The sequence below is a fragment of the Malaya genurostris genome, chromosome 3 (assembly GCF_030247185.1).
Source record: "Malaya genurostris strain Urasoe2022 chromosome 3, Malgen_1.1, whole genome shotgun sequence".
NCBI classification, from domain to species: domain Eukaryota; kingdom Metazoa; phylum Arthropoda; class Insecta; order Diptera; family Culicidae; genus Malaya; species Malaya genurostris.
Genome location: NC_080572.1, coordinates 99,613,181 through 99,639,995, shown reverse-complemented (window position 1 = coordinate 99,639,995; position 26,815 = coordinate 99,613,181). Strand labels below are relative to the sequence as shown.

Sequence of the window (26,815 nt, the reverse complement as noted above, 5' to 3'; positions counted from 1 at the left end):
TTTCAATTCAATTTTGATTTCAATTTAGAACGATTCGATGCTCGTTGATCACAACAATCTTTTTTGTTTGAACTTTTTAACGAGCTACTTTTAAACATTGCAAGCCTTGTATATAAAATGACAAACATTTTAATCATAAATTTCATCTGACCCAATCAAACAATCAAGCAATCACAGAGCACCCAACAACTGATATAGATTTCACAGTAAATATTTGATTCATTTCGCCCGCTATTACGAGTCAGTCCATGTAATCGAAGATTTATTGTCGACCGGGTGACGGATCCTTTATTCGTATAAACAACGCATTCATAATAATTCGAACGACACGTGCTTTCTCCAGCGATAATCCAAAGGGATTACAACGTAGTATGTTATCTTTCAGCGATCTACTACATTCAGTCATCACTAGATGTAAACTAGATCGAAATCCGGAACCACCAAATACACACATAAACCAAACCAGCTCTTCTACCGAATAAGAAAAAGTTTTATCGCACTAAAATCAGTAAAGTGGTAGCATTCTATTATTAGAAGTGCAACGATTTTGTAATTCTGTTGGTTAAAACTATCCACTACACTAGACTTACAAACACCACTAGCTTGGTGCTTGCCGGTAGCGTTCAGAACAGTAGCTAAACTTTTTTCATCCTTGCCCGTACGACCGCTTTGGTAGCTTAGTGCGTCCTACACGACGACGTCCGCGGCACTGAACGAATTCCCTGAGAGCCAAGGGACTTGTCAAGCGGTAATGCACATTTTTTCTTTTTTCCTGTATCCAAGATTACGCAGCAGAAGCACCAGAAGCAGCAAACAATACAGCGTGCTGCTTAGTCATACGAAAAATCTTTAAGTCAACGACTTGTTTGCTTACTGCAAATAATACACACACTGTCCGCTGGAAGACAAGTTCAAACGTTGATGGTTGGAAAGCACGGAAAAACGTTACCGATAACAACAAACAACCACGCGACAACAACGACGACGACGGTGACGCGACGATGAACTATAAGCTACATGTGGAGCTATGTTTGAAACTTGTGCGATTCCGATCCGATGTTCGCGTCCTCAGCTGAATCCAACGATCCGGAGCGGTCCGCGCCTTCGCTGAATCTGTCAACCGGTGTCGATCAGGGGGCAAAGTGTGGCGAACAAAATGAGTGAGCGAATGAGCATGACAGTGAGCGTTGGCATATGTGTGTACGTATGCCAATCTCTGGCCAGTTCTTCGGTTGCGTGTTCAGTGTTTTTGTTTTGCAGTCTATGCAACGACTGTTGAAGTTCTGGGGATGCTCAAGTATAGTGATTTAAATGGGATACAATATAGCCGATGAGTTTAAAAATTTGATTTGTTTCCGGATTAGTGAGTTAACTATTACACGAAAAGAAATGTTCAATAAATTAACCATAATCATGTATAAAAGTTGTCCCGGGTTGGCGGTTCTATGCATAGGACGCTGGTCTTACAAGCCAGTTGTTGTATGTTCGAGCCCCGACCTGGAAAGATTCTTAGTGTCAGTAGGATCCATAGTACTAGCCATGCAATGATTCCGTACACTAAGAATCGGCTGCGAAGTCTGTTTGAAACAGAAAGGCCAAATTCCACAAAAGGAATGTAATGCCAGGACTTTGCTTTTATGTATAAAAGTTGACTACAAGTAAATTGATACCAATGTGATATAAACAGGTGGTGCAGACCACATGGCTTGCTTGAGTTGGTAACCAAAACTTTGTAAACAATTCTGTATGACGACATACATGTAAAATAAACATACTTGGATTCAATGACAACTAGTTTGAATGGTGTGACGAAAGCAACCACGTGGTTTTTTAGTTTTACTTGGCTTGCTGAAGTAAAGTTGATTTCACTAACGCAAAAGAGCTATGTTTTTCCTACCTGTTTCTTCCTCAATGAATTGATACGCCTCTAGTCCAGTGTTGGGAATTGAAAATTATTGGTTGGTTTACACTGCTATAAAGAACGACTCATGTAATTTCGATCAAAGTGGTCGATCGCGTACGGAAATAAAATCAAATCGAACTCGAATGAAATAGGCGGGTGGGTAATTTCAGAGACATAACAGGATGACGTGAATTCGAATAAATCTGGCACGCTACCTTCACACTTCCGAATATCAATTAGTTAATCGATTGTGTGAACTGTGCAAGCTTTTCTCTTCTTCACTGCTAGAATTTGGAACGTTGCTCTAACACTAAAGTGCGGATAAGTTACATCAAACATTCAAATATCACGAAGTAATATTTAATGTTCTTTATAATAAAATAAAGGTGGATCTGATAAAAACTTTTTATGGTGGCGTTCGAGTTGGAGAGTGACGAGTTGAATTCGAATTCCGATGGATGCCGCCTACTTCCGTCATCTGTTTCCTAGCTGACCTGTTGTTTGTGGATGCGATACTGATATGGTTGAACACAGCGATTATAATCTTCCAGCGAAGAAAAATATCTAACACTACTTGAATACTCTGAAGTCAACAAAACGCAATACACACAAAATCCACTTAAAACAGAGCTGAGAAGAAAATGCGAAAATTTTCTTAATTAGAATCTATTAGACTGTAAACCTCTACTAAACTGATTATATTCACTTTCGATTGGTAACATTTAAACAGATAAGTAATTCTAATAGTTGTTTAGATAAAATTGGGAGCCATTAGAAGGGCAGATTTCGCTTTTTTCGTTGTTTTGCTCCTATGCAAACTTTGAAGAGAAACTGACTATGCGAACGATCCGCTATTGATTCAATACTGGAACTGGAACTGTGCTCTGCACCAGAACCAAACGGAATAATGTACTTGCATTACTTCCTGCTCGGGCAATTGCACAGGCTAGAATGAACGAATCGGTTCACTTCAGTTAAATTCATCTTTATTTTCTTTCTCTTTGCATCTCTGTATAATTAACATTTTATTTATTTATTCCATTTATTCATCTGACAATATAATAAGTCTTAATGAATATATCAGTCAAGTTATAAAATATTCGATCGTAACACTTTCTGAATAAACTTATGTGTCGGTTCATTAAAATCGAAAAGATTTTCAACAGTGGAAAATGTTCTTATACATGTAGTTATCGGTTCATGGAATCCGAACGTCGTTCGATGATATCTCGGTTGAAGTAGACTAGTAGAACGCAGCAATCGTTGCGTGGCACGGAAATCAAGTAGAGACAAAAGTTGCGGTGAGTCGATATCGCCATTGATTAGTTTTGCCACAAACACAGCTTGTTGAATTTTCCTGCGCCGTTCCAATGAATCAAGACCTATCAGACGACAGCGATCGGGGTACGGTGGAAGGTCAAGCGGGTTTTGGCAGGGAAGATTTCTTAGAGCCAGTCGGACAAATCTTTTCTGAACACGTTCAATCCGTAAGTTCCAAACAATCTGATACGGACTCCAAACTAAACTAGCATTCTCAAGTAGCGATCGAACCAATGAACAGTATAAGCCTTCAAGCAATGGGGATCTTTGAAATCACGTCCGATTTTGGCAATAAAACCCAGTTGCCGTGTTGCTTTTGAAATCAAAGTTGAGCGATGTCGGTTGAATGTAAGTTTGGCATCCAACAAAACACCAAGGTCGTTAACATGATCAACTCTTTGGAGCGTTTGTCCGTCAATTTGATAATCAAAATGCAATGGATTCTGTATTCGGTGGAACGTTATGACCTGACATTTCGCAGTACTGATAATCAGCCAGTTTCTTTTGCACCAAGCAACAAATGTATCGAGGAGCTGTTGGAGCCGGACACAGTCGTCAAGAGATTGAATTACATGGTACAATTTCAAATCATCAGCGTAAACTAATCTGCAGCCGTTACTGAGCAGCAAAATAGCATCATTGAAAAACAAAGAGAACAGAAGCGGACTCATATTGCTGCCTTGTGGTACTCCTGACACATTCGTAAACTGAGATGAAACGCTCGAGCCCAATTTTATTCGTAAAACTCTACCACACAAGTAAGAGTATAACCAATCAATGAACTTTTGAGTTCCACCTAATCGCGACATCTTTCGAAGGAGTATTCGGTGGTCTATTCGGTCAAACGCTGCTTTTAGATCCGTGTATACCGCATCGATTTGTACCTTTTCCTCCATACGCGAAATGCAGGTCGAAGTGAAAACTAATAGATTTGTGCTGACCGAGCGTCCAGGCATAAACCCATGTTGTTCAGTTGAGATATAATGTTTAGTGCGAAAGAGCATCTCATTGCTTACAATTATTTCAAAAAGCTTTGAAGCAGCAGATAAACTTGTTATGCCTCGATAGTTTCTTACATTACGACGGTCACCACTCTTGAATAAGGGGAACATGAAGGATTGCTTCCAAATCTCAGGAAAAATGCCTTGCTCGAAAGATTTGATGAAAATAATGCACAGAGGCTCAGCTAAAGCAGCTGTACAATTAGTGTAAACTGCAGCGGGTATTCCATCAGGTCCTGCTGAATACGATTTTTTCAGTTTCTTCGCAGCGGCAAGAATCATTTCAGGAGTAATTATAAACGTATCCATACGCACTAAATTTTCAGGAACGTCCTTAGCAGCGACATCAGCTTCGGCGTCGGAAGCAGTATTTTCAGCAAATACCGACGCGAAAAATGTTGCGAACAGCTCGCACGAATCCACCGTTGAGTTAGACTCCACGCCATCGAGACAAACATTTGGAGGAATTGATGAACATTTTCGCTTTGAGTTGACAAATGTCCAGAACTTCTTGGGGTTCCGTCGAAGGTCAGTTTGAACTCGCATGACATAATCTTTGTATAGCCGCGCGTTCAATTTACGATAACTTTCACTGGAGTATTTGAACATTCTTTGTGTCTCAGCATTATGAAAACGACGATGTTTGCGTTGCCAGGCATTACGATCCCGCTTGAGTTTACGTAAGTACGCTGTAGTCCAAGGAGTAGCAATGGGTCGTTTTGCTAAAGAAAGATTAGAACTGAGCCATTGAAACAAAACATCACAGAATAGCGAAGACATCTCATTCACGTTATCGATTTCATACAAAACAGACCAATTAACATCCTGCAAATACGCTCAATTTTAAGTGATTCTATGTTATTGTTATCTTTGTTACAGTACTTGGTTTGTTTTGTTTCTTATTTTGAATTTAAGTCTTGATTTTCACTGATTTAGTGTCGTTTTGGATGAACGAAATATATCAAGTGTCAACCTTTTATACCTACCCAGGTACGAGAAAGGCGTCGTGAGTTTTCTTCTTTGAAACTCGTTGATACTAAACGTTTCAGAAAACTTTAATTTTGAATTATTTGTGATTATGTCATACAACTGAAAATGTTATCATAAAGACAGCTGAGCAGTGATGTGTTCAGATGCGATAGAGCTAACTTTCAAACGTTAAAGTAAACTTTAAAACGATGCGGACAGGCCGTGTAAATTCGGTATACATCAGAATCGGAACATGAAACAGACTTACGTACAAACGTATTTTGGCGAAACATTCGTCCAACATACGGGAAGATTCAAGTTTGTGTTTACCGACAAGTTCGCGAAGAATGTAGTTATTTGGCAAGCAACTTACAGCTGTGGCTTAGAAACTGAACCATTCATCACATCCTCGACGATACTAAAAACGTCGCTGCCACAGCGTTGAAACGGGGATTGAAGAGTTGGCTGGAGTCCTATCCTATATTCGAGCCGAGAAATGGATGAAATTTTTTTAAATCTATCTCTATAACTTTCATAAAACAACTCATCGATTTCCAAAGTTAGGCGTTTCTTACGCGGTTTTTTATGCGAACTTTCAAAGTTATGTGGTTTTATTGTTTAGTCCTAGAAATGCATGGAACGTCGAGATCTTTTTTAAGTTAACTCTCTGACACTTTCAATACTTTTCAAAGAACTATTTTTCCAGATTGCACCAGATCTCGACGTTTCATGCATTTCTAAGACATTTGGCACCAAACATATTTTTTCGTTAGGCCAAAGTCAATTTAATGTTCTGTTTGTTGATCAGTTGATCTTTATATGATATCTTCGTAGAAAATGAAGACGCTTTGAGTTGACAATGAAAATTTTAAATAGCATGGTTCAACTTTGAAATCGAAAGAAAATATCGTCCATATGAATGCGTGCGATAATCCGGCTTGTACATCTCTATCCATTTTGACGACTCTCACTAGCATCACTCTCCAAACACTAGAGGAACACCCTGCTCAACCACAATTGCACGTATTAAAGAGGACGCACATTTTTTGTTTTATTTTAGCATATTGCCGTGTGGAACGAAAAGGTTCGAGACGTTGGAGACATGTTTTCAAGTCACTCACGTCGACTCACAAGGCGAGAGTAGGTATGCTTAGTAGGTTTTCCTTTCTCTGTTGTGTGCTGTTGCTGTTGATGGGGCGGGTAGCAGTGGGGAATCGAAAAACACCACAACACACCTTCTGCTCGTGGCGTTACGAGTCCCCCTAGGAGAAGCAAAACAAATGTTAACAAAAATAAGTCAGCGTGAGGCAATCGCGTGTGTACGCCTCACACAAGACCGAGACACCCTGCGAGCGAACTCTTCTTGCTGATGGCAGATATGACAAACTTATGAAAACATCTCAGTTGGGATCCGGCTGTGGCCGAAACATGAGCAAAATTTTGCTCAATGGGATGTGCCCGAGGAACAGAAGATCGCAGAGTGCTTAGCAGAGTGAAAACGAGCGCCTAAAAGTATCTTAGAAGAAATTTTCCTTTGTCTCGATTTTACAGACAAGTATACCGTAGTTCTACGCTTAATTGACTCATATTCTATGGGATTTCCTATATATGTGGGACAGTTATGCGTAGAACGGCAGTGAACAAAAAATCAACTGAACGCCATGAAAATTTTCTCGTCGGATTGCGTGTGAAACGGTCAAGTAATTTGAATATTCCGAGTACAGTTTCATAATAAGGAGTTTCTATGTTTCAGAGTCAAAAACGAAACGACGATTTTATTGTGTATGGTATTAAATTACCAGAGCGGAAAACAGAATGTAATTGCACTCATTTTCGATTAAAAACGAAACACACTCATTTGTTCTCGCCGTAAAATTGTAAGAATTATATATGTACAAGTTAAAAAATTTTTCAGAACTCGAACGTCATATGGTTTGGGACACCAGAAACTTATAGTCAGAATCATCGACCTGAGTAAGACCACGTATAATCTTTTGAAGTTTCGTAAATTTGGAATTTTTGGTTCAGTCTAATTGGAACAGTTCTTTGTACATTTTTTCACCGTTTCGACTGTTTATATAGTATAGGTAATAAATGTTCGATTGTCTTCATTCGCTCATCTTTCCACTAAAATTTGTTAGTATTTTTCAAGTAATGTACTTCACAATTTAAAGCAGGAATTATGAAAATGGTTACCTGTTATTTGTTGATCTTTAAGAGAGAAATAAAAATAAGATATTTAGGAGATTTGGTACGGCAAGGATACCGGCTTGTGCCATCAGTTTAATTTTTATTTTCACTACCGGTAGCGTAACAATTGTCAATCAGGTTTTTTTTCGAATAAAATATTTTATTCTGACTAAATCATGTGAGCTTCGTATAACCGATTGCACAATCTAAAAAAAAAATTTTTTTCTACTGGATCTCGTTGTTAACATTTTACTTTGACGAGGGGGGAGGACCCATTGCTATCCAGCAAATTAAGGATCAGTCAATGGTCCACTATTCGTTGTCCATTGGTTTGGTGTCGCTGTTGTTGGTGGAATCATCGTTGTGAGGTGTTCCCGTTTTCTTGGTATTATTTGTTCAAGCTTTCGGTTATAGCTGAAGCAGCTGTAATACAACATGGTAAAATTCTTCGAAAGAATTCGTCGGAAGTGGCTGAAGGAAGGTCATGCACACGTACATCTATGATTTGATCCTTCATGTACAGGGTCCGGCACTCGAAGTGTAACCAACTTCAGACCACTCGCGCAGCTGACGCACGGGCATCAGCTCTCTAGAAATTTGCTAAATGACAGTTCGGAGTTGTATTGTTTACAAGCGCAAGAAAGCATTTTGCCAAAAGTGAACGCGAAAAAAAAATCAGTGATGGATTTAAAACGTAATAGTGTGATTGCTTTATATTTAGATGGAAAATCACAACCAGCGATTGTTCGTGAGCTCAAACACCTTAAAGTGAATAAAGTTTTTTTTTATCGCACCATAACTCAATAATACTGGTAGCATCGCAAAACGTCATGGAGGTGGTCATCAAAAGACTGCAACGTCACGTGAGATGGTTCAAAAAGTGAAGAAGCGACTTGAACGAAATCCTCGACGAAGTGCCAATCAAATGGCAAAAGAACTGAAAATATCCGACCGTAGCATTCGCCGCATACTGAAAAATGATCTGAAGCCTTACAAGATCCAAAAGGCGCATGATCTCACACCGAAGCAGCAACAAGTTAGACTTGAGAGAGCGAAGGAGTTGCATCGTTTGGCCGAAAGCGGTCAATTTCCGAACATTGTATTTTCTGACGAGAAAATTTTTCCAATTGAGCAATTCGTAAACTCTCAAAACGATAGGGTTTACTTGACCGACCGTTCATACGAGAATTTGAGGCCACCAGGAGGCAGCACCCGCAACAGATAATGGTTTGGGCCGTTGTAACCGCAGATGGGCGCTCTCCAATCGTTTTCATCGAGCTTGGCGTCAAGGTAAATGCGACATATTATCGGTAAAGTATTCTGGAGGTTGCTTTGAAGCCGTAGGCAGACAAACATTTCGGTGGCAGACCATGGACGTTTCAGCAGGACTCGGCACCGTCTAACAAAGCTCGAGTGAACCAAGAATGGCTGAAAAACAACGTTCCGAACTTCATCACGTCTACACAATGGCTCTCGAATTCACCAGATGCGAATCCAATGGATTATTCTCTTTAGGTCATTTTTGAGAGAAAAGTCCGAACTAAAAGATACACCAGTCTCGAGGCGCTAAAAAAAGTTATTGTCGCGAGTGGGCCAAAATACCTGCAAGTCACATTCGGGCAGCTTGCGATTCGTTTTTTGACCGTCTCAAGGCCATAGTCAAGGCAAAAGGTGGTCATATCGAGCAAAAGTGAATTGATTCTGAATTTTGTATTATTTTTACACATTTTGTACTTTGAATTAAGTAAAAGTAATTTTCCAAACTGAATTTATGGCCTTTTTAATTGGTTACACTTCGAGTGCCGTACCCTGTACACTGGTGTGTTGTACTTGATTTTTTCGTGCTACACCTAATGCATGTTGTTGTTGTTGTTGTAATTATAAAATTCAATTGCTTTACACTGTTTATAGAACTGGATTTCGACCATGCGCTTCATCTTTATTAGTTGCAGTAGATGCACTTGTTTTAATTCGAGGCGAATTTATTTCGATTTCTTTTATCAAAGGTTGAAAGTGAGCTCGTATGAAGTGAACAACGATGATATTTATTTCATATCCCTTTTGTTCATTCGTTTCACTCATTTAGAATTATTCTTATTGTTCAAATACTGTATTATTTTTTGTTTCTATCGTCGACTGTCACGGCATAAAAACATACTTTACGTCGAGTTAATATCCTAATAACTACAACAGACGTACGTAAAAAAGTTTCGTTGCTTCGATAGCTGCAGGCGATTCCGATTTGACAATCTTACATTTGAAATTAAACTAGCTGACCCGTCGAACTTCGTTTCGCCCAAAAATTATTTGTTCGAATTTATGTTTTCGGACAGCAGGATTATCAAATGACTAAATGATTGAAATTTCTCTCCATTATTTTTCTGATTACTTAACCTACAATCAATGGAATTCGACACACATTCGCCTTAACCCAAACAGAAATATCACCAAAAAATTATGAGAAAATGTCAAATACTGCTGTTAATTCTTTGAGTCAATGCACTGAACACAGATCCCTCTCTAATGGCTTCGATATAATAGACATTTTCTCTTCCAGATGTGATTCTAGATTCCGGTAATCGATTAAAAATGATCACTAATCAGAATTTAGTATTGATAAAATACAAAATGTTGAAGGTTTTCTTTTCTAAAGTTGTTCATTCATTATAGTAGGATATATTTACAAGTTGTATTTAGCTCCAGTAACCAAAAGTTCGTAAAAAAAGATTTGGCTTAAGCAGCATACAAAGTATTTTGAACAGTCCGTTTTTAAGGAATTGCTCATACTTGAATCTTCACCCAATGCAACAGAAACAAATTTGAAATAATTTTTAAGAAGTGAGAAAGAATTTAAAAAAATTTTTCTGCACGTTCAGGTTGCTAAGAAGTGCCATGCGTTCTTCAGAGATCTAATAAAGTGGATATTTTTCAGGTACTGTGGGACTTTTGGTTGCTTGCAGAGACGACGCTTAATTTTTAATTTGATATTGATCCTACCAATTTGAAAATTCTTCTCAAAACATGAAATATAAAATGGTAGTCTCAATCTCAAATCTCTTAGTTTAAACATAGCGCTGAAGCACAATCTTTTCATTGAGTTTCTGATTTGTTTAACTCACGCTCACAATTACCAATATTATTCATCTGACTCCATTACACATAATCCATCAACTGGTGAACGATATCAGAATTTTTTCTCCTGCCTACAGCGGTTTTTATAAACTATTTTTTTTTGTTTCAATTATAGAGGTTTTAACACCTTAAGGTCATTCACCTTATAAACTATTCTATATGCATTCCGCCAGGCCATCGCCAGGACATCTCCACACAAACTATTCGTTGCGCGCCAAAGATTTTTTCTACGATCTAGTATTCTTTTCTTCGACGACCAAACGCTTATGCAACTCATTGCGCGCCAAACATCAATCATAGATCTAGCAATCATTGACGACTTTTTCAGTGGAAAATTCCATTATCTATACAAAACCACTTTCTGGATTTTTCCCAGTTTTCCGACAAATTTTCCTAATTTTTTTGATGTACGAACCCGGTGGGGGTAGAAACTAATCAAACAAAAAAAGATTCATGTAAATCCGTCCATCCGTTCTTAAGTGATGAGAATGATCTCTGCATTTATATATATCTATATATATATATATATATATATATATATATATATATATATATATATATATATATATATATATATATATATATATATATATATATATATATATATATATATATATATATATATATATATATATATATATATATATATATATATATATATATATATATATATATATATATATATATATATATATATATATATATATATATATATATATATATATATATATATATATATATATATATATATATATATAGATAGATAGATAGATAGATTAATGTTTATTCAATTGCTAGCACCATTTGAATAATACAATGCTAACACGCATTTTTTTGTGAATCGAAACATTGGTTCGGATGAAAATCATAAATTTCAAACTGTTTCTAACGAAAATCTTTTCGTTATTGGAATAGGAAAATGTGTCATGGTGCAAAAATGCTAAAAAAAAAAGTAACAATAGTGAAAGTTACAATCATTAAGATGTCATTGATTTTTCAATCAATGAAGTTGCATTTTAAAACGATGCATTTGGCTAGCAAGTTCGACAGTTCGCATTTACATGAACCGTTTTGCAGCCTAGCAGAAGGTATGCTTCTGTGGCTCAGTCGATTAACGGACGTACTTTGTGATCCAATGACTCTCGATTCAAGTCGCCATCAGTTTATAGTTTTTTTTTTATCTAATTGAATTTCTTGTTCTTGAACGTAACCTTGCGTGAACTGTGATTCCGCTGATTAACGCATCTTTTAAATTGATTCCCCCTAAATTTCAAGTTTCCTTTGGTAAATCTCAGCTTAGGCGGAAAAAATTGACATCGTTGACAACCTCTAATTATCATGAATCCAATTCAAAGAAGCCGCCTTTTCGCTATGTTTACGTGAATGCGATAGCATATATACTAACAAGAGTGGTTAAGTAAAGCTTTGGCACAAAAAAAAACACTGCAAACCACAATCACTGTTAACCGATCCAGAACGGACCCGGTCGAGAAAGCGCATAGAAGAAGGCAAAGTCTTCATTACAAGCAGAGTAGTTGTCCGCAGTGGAATTTGCATAACGCTGAAATTTATTGAGGATTTAGCTTCGAGCAGACCAGACCAGCCGGGATTAGCGCTCTCGTACATTAGGCACGAGTGTTTGTGAAGAGGCAAGATTACAGACGTAAGCCATCTGGATCACTTTTCGTTGGATGTTTTGATTTCTTGGAGTGAACCGTAGCTTATGATTCGATACTGTACAAAGAGTCAGATTGTTGCGTGCCGGCAACCGGAATCCGCTGTATATGATCTTTTGGGAAAGCCACTTCAAATGTGTGAGTTGTTGCCGACGTTGGTTTCGTTCAATCAAAAGGCCTATCGAATATTACGATCAGTATATTTATCGAAGATTTTTTATGTCAAACTATTTCTAATTCGATAATATAAATAATAAGTTTTAGATTAGTATGAACAAAACTCTTAAATCTCAACCTCCCGTAGCGTAATTTGCCGACGTACCCATCGAGTACATTAATTTACCCGCAGCCGGAAAGAGAAATTGTTGATTAAACAAATTGCAATCGCTTAGCGCCATGATAAGTACAAGCCGTGAGTGAGTCTGATCATCAATTGAGTAAGTAATTGATAAGACTGCAAATCTGATTGACGATGCGGGCCCGATTATGGACCGTGCTGTCGACATTTTACAATCGACAGAGCAAGATTGGTTCGAGTGCGGTAGGATTTCCGCTGGCACCAACCGCTGCAGCTGATTCCAGGGAAACAGGTTTGCCACGATTCGGGGATTGTAGACGATCGAGTTAAGTGGCTTAGCGAGGAGACAAAATACATGCTCTATTTTTACGATCGCACTATATTCTCACTCGCTGTGTGCAACTGGTAGGGACATGATGGAAATCGTTATATGCAAATCGCCTCTCTTTTCTCAAGGGATGGAAATAAATACAACCTACGCGATCAAGTGCTTCGAGTGTCTCATGCGAGATGTTATGTTGCGGCAGGCAAATTAAATATGAACTCCATTCAACAACCGGTAGTGATGTTAGTATATGTATATTGCAAATATCAGTTTTCAAAGTGGGCGGTTGATACTTTATAGGCCTGATATGTTAGAAATGAAAAGTACCTTTTGAGTGCGGCAATCGATGAACAAGTGCAGCAACCATTCAAACGTTGGGGAATCGATTAATATGATTTATATGTTGTAATCTCGAGTTAACACCGTCGTCCTTACCTGTAAGAGATGAATATATATGTAATGAAATATTGACTATGCATATACGGAAAAAATACACATATTACAGAATTATTGTACTAATAGTTACCTCATTAGTACGGTCGCCATGTTATTTTGCGAATAACTCGACTTTCAATTGACGAATTGTTACAATCCATTCGGCTCTAAGAATCAATAACGGAGAAATAACAGTTCGACAATTATGCGTTACTGCTATTATAGACACGCGAAAACGCGAAGCGAGTGGACTTATTTTCATCCTATTCTCAGAGTCAAGGTGTTGAGCATAGATTGCAGATCTCATTCCAACTTATGATTTGATTATATGAGATTACCAGTAGAGCTAAGATGAACAGTATCAACTGCTACAAGGAATCATTTATTTATGTTTTAGGTGTTCATTGACAGTTGTTAGGAAACAATCTTGAATAAAGTATATTTTCTGTGACAAAATATCTGTTTATATATCTCTGGTTGGTTGAATGTCACAAAAAGAAAAATGAAACATTGACTATTATTCTTAGTCATTGAAATAGAGAAAAGGTTATAAAGCCAAATAGTTTTCGATATATTCTTCATATTGTTACGAATGTATTTTATGTAGGCGTATTCTGGCACTAGAGATCTCAATATTGTGTGATGCAAATTTCAATCGAAATTCTACGATCTCCATTGAATTAAAAACTGTCTCAAAATTTTCCTTATTTTTATCAGATCCGACTTCCGGTTCAGGAAATACAGGGTGATTAGTGTAAAAATTTCACATAAATTTGTCGGATTAACAGATTTTGAGAGTCGATCACCGAATAAACTTATTTCATTATTACCGGTATTCGGTTTTCGATCCCGGAAGGTACCCACAAATTTCATTTGGAACGCACTGCGATTTCTCTTAGATTGTCTAAATGGTATACAATCCATTAATCGAATTTAACTGACTACACCGAATTCCGTTTTCGAAAGCAGCGGGAATAGAGAAGCTAAAAGAAGGCCAATACGAATTTATTAAACAAAAATTCAAATTCAAATAAACTTCTGATCCCATACAAAATTGCAGAATTTTATTCGATTCTGACTTCCAATTTTGAAATTACAGGGTGATGAGTTTTAAAAATTAAGACCCTCAAAGTAGATGACGAGGGGCTGGAGTTCACTAGGAGATTGATAGTACCTATTACCTCTCTCCGGACAGTACCAGCCTAGATACCGTGTTGAATCCGGCGAAAAAATGAACCAATAATAGATCCACTGGGTTCCTGCTTCCATGTCGTAAAAGGCGTTTCTTTTTCCTCTCAGTTATCAGATATTTTCAAAGTTTTACTTCTGATTACTCTATTTTACTAAATTATCTCTTCATTCAACCTATCAATTTCCGTCTAGCTTCAGAGAAAAGTTTTATTTGGAATGTTTTCTTCTTCCATGTTATTCTTTCAGGATTATAAATTGAATGATAAAAATCAACTATTGCACAAAACCGTTGATATTATAAAAGTTGATAACAGAGATAACATATATCGGTATATTGAATACATAGTAAAAAAAACACTTGATATTAATATTTCAAACAATAAATTAATATTTTTCTCGGTAGCCGGCTGCCCAGATCAACCAATATAACCAATTAATAATTTTAATAAATAATTAAAATAATAAAGCGGAAATAATACAGAATCAACCTTTTGTTGACCTTTATTTGGTGATTTAAAATGATTTTATAACAACTGTTTAGAATATGTCAATGCAATGAATCAACTATTTTGTCTAAATCTTATTCACTCGTTTATTTTGTATCACGTAATTTCATTTATAAAAACCTGTTTTAATCCACCTAGTGGTGTAATGATGCCTTTCTCATGTACATATAATATTGTGGTATTCTATTCAAAAATTTTCTCTTCGATTTTTGAAAGAAACCAAGTGATTTTTTATGCATAACATACAGAATAAAACAGTGCTTTGATTGCGTAAGCCATCCATAAGAGAACGACACTTCCGGCACCGGAACCCGAGAACCGGTATAATCGAAGTTGGTTCGTACGGCCACCAACTAACATGACACACAAACTCTTCTAGTACGCACCCTATAACACAGGATTCGGAAGTCGAATCCGGATGAAAATCAGGAATTTCGTATAGGATCGGAAGACCTTTCATTTGAATCTAAGTTTGTGGAAATCGGTCAAACCATCGCTGAGAAAAGTGAGTGAGATCCATTTTGGTATATATGACCACTATTTTCGGTACTTCCGGAACCGGATACCGGGAACCAGGATAGCCGGAATCGGTTTGTTTTGTTGCCTACTGATAATGACTATCGATTTGTGTAGTTTTGAGACCAGTTTAGAAATTTTTTTACGTTTTTTGTTTCGCCGGTTTAAGTGACGGTGTACAATATTGAACACACTTTACCCTATAATTCCGGAACCGGACGTCGGATCCAGTTGAAATCCAGGAATTCCGTATGGGACCAGAAGACCTTTCATTTGAATCTAAGTTTGTGGAAATCGGTCCAACCATCGCTGAGAAAAGTGAGTGAGATCCATTTTGGTATATATGACCACTATTTTCGGTACTTCCGGAACCGGATACCGGGAACCAGGATAGCCGGAATCGGTTTGTTTAGTTGCCTACTGATAATGACTATCGATTTGTGTAGTTTTGAGACCAGTTTAGAAAATTTTTTACGTTTTTTGTTTCGCCGGTTTAAGTGACGGTGTACAATATTGAACACACTTTACGCTATAATTCCGGAACCGGACGTCGGATCCGGATGAAATCCAGGAATTCCGTATGGGACCGGAAGACCTTTCATTTGAATCTAAGTTTGTGGAAATCGGTCAAACCATCGCTGAGAAAAGTGAGTGAGATCCATTTTGGTATATATGACCACTATTTTCGGTACTTCCGGAACCGGATACCGGGAACCAGGATAGCCGGAATCGGTTTGTTTAGTTGCCTACTGATAATGACTATCGATTTGTGTAGTTTTGAGACCAGTTTAGAAAATTTTTTACGTTTTTTGTTTCGCCGGTTTAAGTGACGGTGTACAATATTGAACACACTTTACCCTATAATTCCGGAACCGGATGTCGGATCCGGTTGAAATCCAGGAATTCCGTATGGGACCAGAAGACCTTTCATTTGAATCTAAGTTTGTGGAAATCGGTCAAACCATCGCTGAGAAAAGTGAGTGAGATCCATTTTGGTATATATGACCACTATTTTCGGTACTTCCGGAACCGGATACCGGGAACCAGGATAGCCGGAATCGGTTTGTTTAGTTGCCTACTGATAATGACTATCGATTTGTGTAGTTTTGAGACCAGTTTAGAAAATTTTTTACGTTTTTTGTTTCGCCGGTTTAAGTGACGGTGTACAATATTGAACACACTTTACCCTATAATTCCGGAACCGGACGTCGGATCCGGATGAAATCCAGGAATTCCGTATGGGACCGGAAGACCTTTCATTTGAATCTAAGTTTGTGGAAATCGGTCAAACCATCGCTGAGAAAAGTGAGTGAGATCCATTTTGGTATATATGACCACTATTTTCGGTACTTCCGGAACCGGATACCGGGAACCAGGATAACCGGAATCGGTTTGTTTAGTTGCCTACTGATAATGACTATCGATTTGTGTAGTTTTGAGACCAGTTTAGAAAATTTTTTACGTTTTTTGTTTCGCCGGTTTAAGTGACGGTGTACAATATTGAACACACTTTACCCTATAATTCCGGAACCGGACGTCGGATCCGGTTGAAATCCAGGAATTCCGTATGGGACCAGAAGACCTTTCATTTGAATCTAAGTTTGTGGAAATCGGTCAAACCATCGCTGAGAAAAGTGAGTGAGATCCATTTTGGTATATATGACCACTATTTTCGGTACTTCCGGAACCGGATACCGGGAACCAGGATAACCGGAATCGGTTTGTTTAGTTGCCTACTGATAATGACTATCGATTTGTGTAGTTTTGAGACCAGTTTAGAAAATTTTTTACGTTTTTTGTTTCGCCGGTTTAAGTGACGGTGTACAATATTGAACACACTTTACCCTATAATTCCGGAACCGGACGTCGGATCCGGTTGAAATCCAGGAATTCCGTATGGGACCAGAAGACCTTTCATTTGAATCTAAGTTTGTGGAAATCGGTCAAACCATCGCTGAGAAAAGTGAGTGAGATCCATTTTGGTATATATGACCACTATTTTCGGTACTTCCGGAACCGGATACCGGGAACCAGGATAGCCGGAATCGGTTTGTTTAGTTGCCTATTGATAATGACTATCGATTTGTGTAGTTTTGAGACCAGTTTAGAAAATTTTTTACGTTTTTTGTTTCGCCGGTTTAAGTGACGGTGTACAATATTGAACACACTTTACGCTATAATTCCGGAACCGGACGTCGGATCCGGATGAAATTCAGGAATTCCGTATGGGACCGGAAGACCTTTCATTTGAATCTAAGTTTGTGGAAATCGGTCAAACCATCGCTGAGAAAAGTGAGTGAGATCCATTTTGGTATATATGACCACTATTTTCGGTACTTCCGGAACCGGATACCGGGAACCAGGATAGCCGGAATCGGTTTTTTTAGTTGCCTATTGATAATGACTATCGATTTGTGTAGTTTTGAGACCAGTTTAGAAAATTTTTTACGTTTTTTGTTTCGCCGGTTTAAGTGACGGTGTACAATATTGAACACACTTTACCCTATAATTCCGGAACCGGAAGTCGGATCCGGATGAAATTCAGGAATTCCGTATGGGACCACGAGACCTTTCATTTATGCCTAGTTTGTCAAAATCGGTTCAGCCATCTCCGAGAAAACCTAGTGAGATTATTTGACACATACACACACACACACACACAGACATTGCTCAGCTCGATGAACTGAGTCGAATGGTATATGACACTTGGCCCTCCGGGCCAATTTTCACTGGTCGGTTTTTCAAGTGATTGCATAACCTTTCTATATGAGAAAGGCAAAAATAGGGAAGTTTTTATTCTTTACGCGATAGTATTGCAAATTTTTCTTCAGTTTCCTCGAATAAGAGCTGTGAATCAAGACTTCCCGGGACTTCAATATAGGATATTGTTGAAACGTTCACTCGGGAAGTTACACACTTAGAACATTTCGCAGAATTCGGTAATTTTTTACAGAATTTTCAACAGCTGAACCTTCGGTAATTAAATTGATTACCGATCGTTCGGTAATTGCTGAACTGTCAAACAACTACCGTACACTGTGAACCAATTGGATCTAACTGATTGTTCGGTAATTTATTGTTAGTTTGTTTTCCTTTGGTTAAAATTCTGGATTTTCGGATTTCAAAAAACAACACAAATTTACAAAAACGAATGAAGGAAATTCCAACCTGTTGTGGCTATGGCTTTATTCCATGAAAAAAGGTCAAATGTTCCGGCTGACCACAATTATGGGCGCCTTCCAAAACACTGCACAGTCCGTCGACTCAACCAGAAATTACCCTCGAATTTGTGTAGGCAGCAAGTGATACAAAATTATTTTCTGCCTATAAGTAAACAAAAAGCTTTTAGTGGTTCAAATGTTTTAAAAACTTTTGCACCTGTACCTCAATCCATTCGATGAACTCTTCAAAATTTTTTTGTTTGGGTAATAAAAAGACACTTACTAAAAACTGTTTGACAGTTAGTTTCATGACAATCAGTTTTCATAGAAGTTCGGTTATTGGAAGATAATTTTACCATACTGACAGAATGGTTTTTACCGTACTCGGCAACTATTCAGATTTACCGCATGAGTTGTATATCTATTTACAAAATTCTGTAATGAAAATTCACGTAAGACTGATCGTCCGGTAAAAATTTGCATAATTATTGTAAAAGAAAACTCATGTACCGAAATATCGGTCATTTCTATAGATTACCGAAATTTGTCGTCAAAAATATTACCGAACAAAGGAATTAAATCTTAGTGTGTAGTGAGTTTAGTGGTGCATCCGAGCATCTTGAAATCGGAACATACTGACTCGCGCGTGAATAATACCAATACTAAAATTTTTACTAACAAATATCCTTCTCCCGTGACACTTGTGGAGTGCGCAGTAGTATATACGGCCTCTAGTAACAACAAGTGTTGGACTAACATCCCTTCCCATTCCTTAGACGATCTACGTTCGGGCCTGGCCGGCGCCGGTACTGATCAATGAATTCTGGAATTACCAGAAGATGCACATTGATGCATGATTTATCAGTCCCAGGTCGGATAATCTAAAAACTTCCTGTACAATTTCAGCTAATCCCGATCAGTAACAGAGTAGCAACCAGGGGTGGTAGTTCAAGCTCAAGCTCAAGCTCAAGACCCTCATAGTAGATGATGATACTAAAAAATCTTCAAAGTTGGGTTCAAAACTATTTCAATTTATTCATCATACTAATTCATAAATAATGACAAAAACTTAATAATGAAAAAAACTTTAACGGGGAATTCATTTCTACATCTCTTGGGATGCTTAACCGACTGTCACACGTTTATATTGAAAGGAATAATTTTAAGGTTTCATGCATTTCTATCTTCGATTCGTCTTGAAGTTCAAAAATTACAAGGTATTGAGTGATTGAAATTTCAAACTGTCATTTGAAATGATGGTCATTAAAATAATTTCATGAAAACTAAATACATCGAAGAATATTCACACAACAAACGTTGATAAAAAAAAAGGTAACATTTCACTGCTGGCGGATTAATCACGTTTTTTCAAAGTCAATGTACTGTTTTTGTCATATTGGTATATGACACTCTGAAAATTTATCAAAAGTTTGAGTGAATTCTATACCTATTTTATATATACAAGGTGAGATGAAAAAACTGCAACAAAGTAAAACGCCATAATTTTTTCATTTTTTTTTTAAATTTTATTGAATGAAAGCAAAAAATGTCGGAAATAACATCAAATTTGAGAATCGGTTTAGATTTGTTCGAATTGGCCACCTTTGGCACGAACTATGGCCTTCAAACGGCCAATGAAACCATCACACGCTGCCCGAAAGTGGCTCTGCGGTATTTTGTCCCATTCTCGGCGAAGCGCTTGCTTGAGATGATCGACACTTTGGTATTTTTTAGTGCCAACCTTGCTTTCCAAAATACCCCAGGCACAATAGTCCAACGGATTGGCATCCGGAGATTTTGGTGGCCATTGTGCGGTGGAAATGAAGCGAGGAACCTCATTTCTTAACCATTCTTGGGTGGCGCGTGCTGAGTGCGATGGTGCTGAGTCCTGTTGGAATGTCCAAGGTCTGCGGCCGAAATGTTTGCGTGCCCAGGGCTTCAGAACTCCCTCCAAAATATTTTCGCGATAGATTTGCGCATTTATTTTGACCCCACGGTCGATGAATACGAGCGGCGAGCGACCATCGGCTGTTATGGCGGCCCACACCATCACCATGGCCGGCTTTTGAGTTCTGGTGGCCAACCGAAGTTGCAAATTTTCAGCTGACATCTCTGGCAAGTAAACACGATCATTTTGTTTGTTTACAAACTGCTGGATAACGAATGGTTTCTCATCGGAGAAAACCAAATTCGGCAGTTCACCACTTTCGGCCAAGCGAAGCAACTCTTTAGCTTTTTCGAGTCCAACTTTTTTTTGCGCATCAGTAAGATCTTGCACTTTTTGGAACTTCAATGGCTTTAGTCCAAGCTCATTTTTCAATATTTGCCGAATGGCATATTGCGATATGTTCAGCTCACGAGCCATTTTTCGGCCACTGCGACGCGGATTTCGTTCAATTCGCTTCTTCACTTTTCGAACCATTTCTGCCGATGTTGCTGTTTTTTTTCGTCCACTTCCTTGACGTCGGGCTACGCTACCAGTATCACGGTAACGAGCGATGGTACGAGACACAAAAGATTTATTCACTTTTAAATGCTGGAGGGCTCTAACGATAGCCACTTGTGGTTTTCCAGCCAAATGCAAAGCAATCACACTATCACACTTGAATTCCATCACAAATAACTTTTTTTCTGAAAAATTCCCACCAAAATGCTTTCGTGCGCTTGTAAATAATATAATGAGCTTCCACTAGAATAAATCTGACAGCTGTGGGACGAGCGGTTTAGAAATGACAGCAGTCTGAAGTTGGTTGCAGTTTTTTCATCTCACCTTGTATATATATAGCTACTCTATTACCTTTCTATGAAGAAAGGCAAAAAGACATTTAGGACAATTATCAATAATTTTAATTTCTCAATTACGCACGGAAAACCCTTCGATCATAAAGTTACGATATTGCAGTTTTTTATTTTTGCGACAATTGATTCAAAAAAAATTTTCTTATTCAACCAATATGGTTTTTAGTTTTCATATATTCTAGTAGTTGGAAAATGTGTTGTTTTGAATGCTGTCAAATTTCGGGGAGAAGACAACAGAAAGCAAAACAAAATCGCAATGTAAAAACAATTATTTATTTACTTGTAATCTTTTTGCGTTGTTTAAAAATGTCAATGAAAACGACATCGACGGTGAAAGGGGTTTGAAAATTTTGCATACAAGTTAGTACTTCGCACTGAAATAAATAAATTAATGAGATTGTAAATAACAAAATGTGCTCAACCAAATGTTATGCCCTAGGATTATATGCGTGAAAATTTCAGACACAAGGTCTACTTCTTTGTTTCCATGAAATCCATGTTAATGAATAATCATCACACAACCTTCATGATATGCACCAAAATTTTCTCTTCTATGTTATGGTTTATTGTTACAAGATCATCTCAATTCATGATTCATCCAAAAATAATGGATATATATGGATGATAGTGCTATAGAAGTGCGTGTGCATGATCTTCACTCAAGCGTCACAGATTATTATATTCGCAAAACTATGTCCCAATACGGAGAGATTCTCTCTATCGAGAAAAAAATGTGGAAGAATTTTTTCCCCGGTATTCTAAATGGCGTACGTTTTTTACGCATACACTTGAAGAAGCCTATACCTTCTTATGTGATTTTCGGTCAAGATACAAGAATTCCGTGCAAATCACTTGTTACCTATGACATTCAGATGGCCACATGTCAATATTGCCAAAAAGCTGTTCACTACGGTAAGCCATGTGACAAACTGGACAATGAGACAACCGCACCAAAGGACAACGGTGCTTCCTTGATACAAACTCCAAGCAACCCCAGTACACCTGTGACAGCCGCCAACAACAATGAAGCATCCCCTTCAACGAAACCATCAGTATCCTCTATAGAACAAAGTACACCGGCTGCAGTTAACAACTTACACTCCAACCAACCAGCAATTGCAACCAATGTACGTCAAGGAGCATCTACAGCAACTAGCAACGAAAAGAAGACGGAAATCGACAACAATACCATCGATGCGAAAATGGATGACGAGACGAACCACGAACGAAGTGCCCCTCAATCCTCGCAGGAGGGAAATGGAAGCTCCTCTCCCCCTAGAAAAAGGTTGACAACGAGATCCAAATAAAAAAAAAAATTATTTCTATTTATGAAACTTCTTTATCATTTCATAAAGATAATTGGAGTTTTAATTTAATAATTGACCCTTTTAAGACTTAGTTCTGACTCCTACTGCGTCCATTAGTTCATCCAATAGCTAAATTTGAATAGGAATGATGTACTGACATAAACAAACTGGAAATAGTTTATGAAATTATCGACAAAATGTATGAAAATTTCAGCTTATTTTATAATTTATAGCAGTTAATCGTTTGGTTAAAATAATATGATATTTAGAAAATAAGAGGAATATGTTTTATTAAATTCAAATCGTTGTGACTATATTAGAATTATATTAGGACAAGAATTCTATGTAAAAGTGATGCTACGGCGAAGAAAAACTTATGTAAATTACCTTAAGAAATAAACGTATTTATGAAAAAAACAATAAGTAAATCTTGATTTTCATCGCAAATCAATAACATTGCCTGAATAGATTCATCTAATTGCAATATCTAAAACAACTAAAACCGTTTCGTTTTCCAACTAACAGAATTTTGTTTAAACAAAATGTGTAGTTGTTTTCACCATCGTTTTCGATATTTGAAAAACAAAAATGACAGTTTAGAAAAAACAGCTATCGATTAGTTGAGCCAAATTTCAACCAATTTAATTCAGAAAATCAACTAATATTTTGGTTGAATTGGGATCGCGGGAGAATTTTCTGTATACTATTTTGACCATGCGTCATTTCGTTCAACATCGGATAAATAGATGCACATAGTTCGCGAACTATTCACATTGATCAAATTTAATCGAATGAAAAGATAAAAGAATTAAGCACAGCCGCCACGCGGTGTTCCTTTCATCTCTTACAAATACAAGCTATCACAGTTCATCAGAATATTCTGCTTGTAAACAGCTAGCACCAATGGATCGGTGAACATCGAAGACAATGCGCTTTCCATATCCATCATCGCATACAGACGTTGCTCATTGGTACTTATTATTCGCAATATGCATCGCACTTCAATACTTGATAGTAAATATGATGATGGGGCTCGTATTTAGGTATGCTTGTGAACATACATCAGGGTCAATGAATCGGATAAAATCTCTTGTTTAATGGTATTATCCGGTTTTTTGCGTGTTGTTGACGTTCATCTCTCTCTTGCATTGCACCATCCAAGACAAACATAATTAAAATAGAAAATTTATGGGTGCTTCGAACGAAATCTGTGAAACTTCGGCAGAACTTGGTCAACCCACTCAGGCAGCAGCAGTAAGACTTCGTACAAATTACCACCAGCTTTCATTTTGGGGTCAATTAGCTGGAACTTCGAAGCAACAATCGCAAGTTGCAGCATGATTGGTTTGGTGCGGCCTGCTAAGCCAAAGTTTGCAAACAGAGCTGTGGGCGCTGGCTGCGATGAAGCCCACGGGCCAGACATTTGCATTAAAATGCAGTTGAAAGAGGCGTTAAGTAGTGGTCCATGCAACAGCCTTTCGACGGTAGTAACGGCACTGCTGCTGCTGTACGTTATGTACGGTCGTGTCTTGTTTTCGCGTTCAAACCGGAACGAAGCAGGTTGTCACGTTTTCAACCTGAGTCCGAAATTGAATACGGACCTTTTCCCATCTGATCTTACACGTTCTGCAATGAAAAATTGCCTAATTACTTCCCGTGTTGTATTGGTTAGATTGAAAATCGTCTAGTTGGTAACCTTAAAACCTCCCGAAAGTCATTTCATCGATGTTGAGTGCGGAAAAACTTTAGCATGCTTCTACACTGCTTCAGGTGTCTCAAAGTTCAAGATCCTAGCGCAATGAGTAAACTGGACAGAAGACAGATAGCTGAAACTTTTACTGTATAGCTACAAACAAAGAGTGGTGTCTTTTACTGCTTGGCGGGTTCGATGGCCGGGGGACTCAAAGTTAAAATTACATTTGAACATTGGCAAACACAGCTTAGGGACGCATTTTCTAGTGCAGCTGCTGGGTAACAACATGTACAAGATAAAGTGCACTTGGGTAAGTTTAATTAATTTATACTTTTATCTTGCATGTGTACCTCGATGCGGCACATGTAAAGGCAGAATTCGAATATAAGCGGCAGCTCTTGTCGTAATGGTTATTTATTTCTTCGATCGACCGCCCGTTCAACCGATATACGTGGATGAAAATGAAACATGTTGTAACGCAACCGAAATGAGTGTAAATAATAGTTCGATGGAGACCTCTCATTTGCTTGAAGGCTCGTTCCAGGAGAATTTCTAGTTGTCTCATATTCAACCGGGCAATGAGATAGAAAATACAGACAAGTATTTGACCTTTACTCATATTTAACAGCTCAGTGATCAGTTCGTTCAGAAGATCCAGATTCTGGATTACTTTCATGCGAGGCTCAAAACATCCCAAACTACGGTGAACGGCAGCAACCTGATTCCACGAACTAATAATAGGAAAGAAGATTTCGAAATTTATATTCCTATCGAAATTACTTATTTGGAAAGCTTTCTGCACCTTTGTAAAGGAAAATGAAATTTTGATCACAACAGGCACCAAAAATGGTGATAATTTACAAGACTGCCTTAACACTCCAAATACCAAGCCTCAAAAAAAGTTGGAACGGTAACTTTGAGCTGTCATAGCTCAGCTGTTTTTCAACGAATCTCAATAAATTTTACACCCTCGAATTTTGTGAAGTTCGTAGATTGATTCCAAAACTTTGTAGCAGACGATTGGCGAAGGAAAACCAATGAAAATTTGATTTTTCCCGTTCCAAGTTTATTTCACGCGCCTAATATGCGCATCTGCTTTCCAATTTTCTTTCCTTTGGCATAAACGTCGCATAGAAAATATTGAATACTTCAACTTCACCGAGTCCTAACTTTGTTGTTAGTCAACCGATCTTCAAAATTTGTTCACCATTGGAAAGGTACTACTTCCACAAATACAATGCACTGAAAAAAACTAAAAATAGGGTTGTCTACCCAAAGTTATAATGAAAACTGTAGATAGATGACCTAAAAAAAGATGAGACTTTTTACTATGATCGTAAATATCTCGAAATTCAAAGCGATGACCTATATATTTTTATACATCATTCGATTGCTAGCGATACCAGCTACAATTTTCGCTCAACTTCCTTTCCTGCACAATCAAAAGAAAACATTAAACAATCGATGAATTTATAAATATATATGAATTTTTCAATTTTTTCCACATGTTTGTATATAACTCAAAAATTAAAGCGATGACATGTACATTTTTTTGATTCAGAATATTGGAATCATTACCAGAAACAATGTATTGATGATCAAAATTATATATCCGTTCTAAGAATCTCAAGAAATTTGGTACAAATACAGAGAATTTCTATTATTGGGAAAATTTTGCCAAAAAAAAAAACAAATCAAAACTTTGAAATTTTATGACATATATTTTTTTATTATTTTAGTTGGAAATTTATTATGAACAAAATTTACAAAAAAAACTGAAACTTGGATTTCACTATAAATCTTAAAAATTTTGGTAAATATACCTAAACTCTAAAAATAATAATGTTTTTGTATTGGACAAAAGATCTAAACAATTTTCATGCACAACCCAAACGGAATTGATAACTACTAAAATTAGGTTTTTTTGTTTTAGGTTTTCCGTAAAATCTCAAAAAATCGGTAGAAGATCGAAAATTTCAAAATTTCTGATATATATTGCGTTCCAACGTTTCTGCAAATGAAAGTGAAAATATTGGAATCCGTTTTGAATTCATCTGTTTCAAAGAGACGTAGAATTTGTTTCTATTAATAAAATAAATTTTGTTACAACACGAAAATTTTAAATTATTTCAATGGCTTTGTACAAAAAGAAATAGAACGTAAATTTATACGAATTCCATATACTAACCCATGGCCAAAGAAACCAACTAAAGTTTAAAAAAAATATTGCTTGATTTTTGTTTTACTAGCAATTGAGAACAAAAAAATATATCTTAAATTTTCCGCTATCCTAAACGACATCAATTATAATCGATAGAATATTAGAATTTAAATATCACAAACTTAGAATTATTTCGGAATGTATAGAATTCGAAAATTATTTGAATTTTCTA

The 26,815-nt window shown here is 37.2% G+C and overlaps 1 protein-coding gene across 7 annotated transcripts in view; it reads right to left on the bottom strand.

The window, feature by feature from the left end:
* LOC131436643 (uncharacterized) overlaps positions 1–26,815 on the bottom strand; it is a 272,026-nt gene that overhangs the window by 63,320 nt on the left and 181,891 nt on the right. For 2 of the 7 annotated variants that reach the window (XM_058605479.1, XM_058605481.1), the window contains exon 1: positions 875–1,117. The exons of 3 other annotated variants lie outside the window; for them this stretch is intronic. The gene's annotated coding sequence lies outside the window, so the exon portion shown is untranslated. Of the gene's footprint in view, positions 1–874; positions 1,118–13,141; positions 13,250–26,815 lie in introns of those variants that run through there. 2 more of the 7 variants (XM_058605487.1, XM_058605482.1) reach the window with 2 other exon arrangements.